General features: G+C 32.5%; 1 long non-coding RNA gene across 1 annotated transcript; it reads left to right on the top strand.

Annotated features, from left to right (window-relative positions):
- The first annotated feature begins 865 nt into the window (after positions 1 to 865).
- LOC142547599 (uncharacterized) lies at positions 866 to 2,040 on the top strand. The gene is made up of 2 exons (XR_012820699.1): positions 866 to 1,179; positions 1,634 to 2,040. It is a non-coding gene; the product is annotated as an uncharacterized LOC142547599 (long non-coding RNA).
- Positions 2,041 to 2,286: the final 246 nt, after the last annotated feature.

Genomic DNA, 2,286 nt, shown 5'->3' with positions numbered 1-2,286 from the left:
CTTCGTATTTGTCCTCGCTTTTACGAAAATGAATAATCCAAATTGCTATAGAAGTCCACTGTAAGCCATCCTAAAATAGTTGTTCCTCGGTTTCATCGTCATAAAATAATAATAATTTGGTTTATTGGTAAGACCTACTCTGAAATATACTTAAAATATTCTACGCACTTCTGTTTTAGAACCCTACTTTTACTTTTTAATGCCTGAAAACCCATTTTCAACAGAGTTTTCACCACTAAACAATTATTTTTGTTACCATCCACCTTATAGATATTTGAATTAATTGATTGAATTATTATTTGAAAAAAAAATAAACTCTCGAGTTATTATCATTCGTTGGCCTATAAAGCATTTATTCTTATAATTAGTAAATCCCAATGCAATAAATTAATTTTTAGCACCTTTGTTGGCACTTCAAGCATATTCTCAATATCCGATGTCATGTTTGTAATGTCCACTGTCATATATGAACTCTGTCGTCGGTGATCAAACCAAATATGCCAAAAAAAAAAATTTACTTTACTAACAAATTGTGAATAACTAGAGATAAAAAAATTAAAAAAAAAAGTCATTGGTTAAAAACAATTTTACATTTCTCCTAGTTTTTTTTAGATTAAAAGTATAATTTGTTCCATACTACACAGATATAATGTAATTTCTCACATTACTGACTTGAAAATGAATATGAGACTTGCTTATCTCGGACAAAAAAAATACAAAAAACAACTAAATTTTCCTAAATAAATCAGCAGGACTCGAAACTGAGACCAATAAATATAAAGATCTCAACCTTAATCATTAGACCAACGTCTCGTCGGGACATTTCTCCTAGTTTTTTTAGAGGAATAACAATGATAAAATCATGATAGTAGCCCTCCCAAATTCATACACGTAATCCATATCCATATTAAAGCAGTATCCAACACCCATCTACTCAGTCATGGGCCTACTTATCACGTAAATAAAATCCTCAATTGAGACAATTATACCCTTGAAATTTGCGATGGATTTATCTATAAATAGGGAAGCATATATCTCAATATTTTCATCCCAAATCACGAAATTGCGTATCACAATCGAAAATGGGTTCCAAGGCAATTGTGTTTCTTGGCCTCTTGGTAGCCATGCTTCTTCTCATTTCCTCCGAGGTTGCCGCGAGGGAATTGGTCGAGGAAACATGTAAACATCTGATTTCTTCACTTTTGATCGATAATACATGATTCTTTTTCTACTATATATATATATATATATATATATATATTGCATGCATATATTTTTAGACATTCAATAAGTTAAGAACTATGAATTATAGTCTAGGGTTTTTTGTTTCATCTTATTATCCAACTGATATACGAAAACTTCACAAATTTATTTTATTTGTTGGTACTTTTAATGTAAATTTTATAGCTAGCTTTATTATTTGGACTTCAAGAATAATGATTAATTAAGGGGAGTTCTTTGTAAATTTTTTAAAGCAAATTAATCGACGAGTTAGAAAATCGGAATATTAATTCTTGTGGTACTTTTGAATATTTTATGCTCCATCCTTTGCACATTTTAACGTTTTTATACTAATATAATTTCATGACGTGACCAAATTAAATCATTTAACCGATGTTTCCGAATTATGCAGCAAAGGTAACCGAAGCTGAACCTGCCCAGTACGGCGGCGGCCGTGGGAGGCGCTGCCGCCACGGCTGCTGCGGACGAGGCTACCACGGCTGCAGGTGCTGCAGCTACGCCGGCCAAGCTGTGGATGCCGACTTTAACGAAGTCGAAACTCACAACTAAACCAATCTTATGCTATGTTTGATTTGGAAATAAAAGAGTGTGTCTGTGTGTGAAAGAATAACGAATAAAAAAATAAATAGCAATGGACCAAGTATCTTTAATTCGTCCAGACAATGGTAGTCGTTGTATGGACAATACAGAACGGGGGCCATGCATGCACGTGCAGTAGCTGAGTCTGCTACTGCACTCGTTTGTAATGTATCTTATCTTTGGTTTTGATTTTCGATCGTGAATCAAATGGTTTGTTTACGTACATCATTTTAGCTTAAATTTACCTCAAAATCTATATTATTAATTAAAGTTAAACCCTCGATAATAACTTCAAATTTTACATTGGTCTTATCGTCATATATCGTAATAGTATAGTCTCTTGTAAGATCGTTTCGAGGATCTTTATTCACGAGACGGTTCAATTCTATCTTATATATATATAAACTACAATTAGTCAGGAGTGTCACATATGTATTAGTTAATTATATCACCATTATCATATTT

This window comes from Primulina tabacum, chromosome 5, assembly GCF_025594145.1.
Source record: "Primulina tabacum isolate GXHZ01 chromosome 5, ASM2559414v2, whole genome shotgun sequence".
Classification (NCBI taxonomy): domain Eukaryota; kingdom Viridiplantae; phylum Streptophyta; class Magnoliopsida; order Lamiales; family Gesneriaceae; genus Primulina; species Primulina tabacum.
The sequence above is the reverse complement of the archived record's forward strand: the minus strand, read 5'-3'. Positions and strand labels throughout refer to the sequence as shown.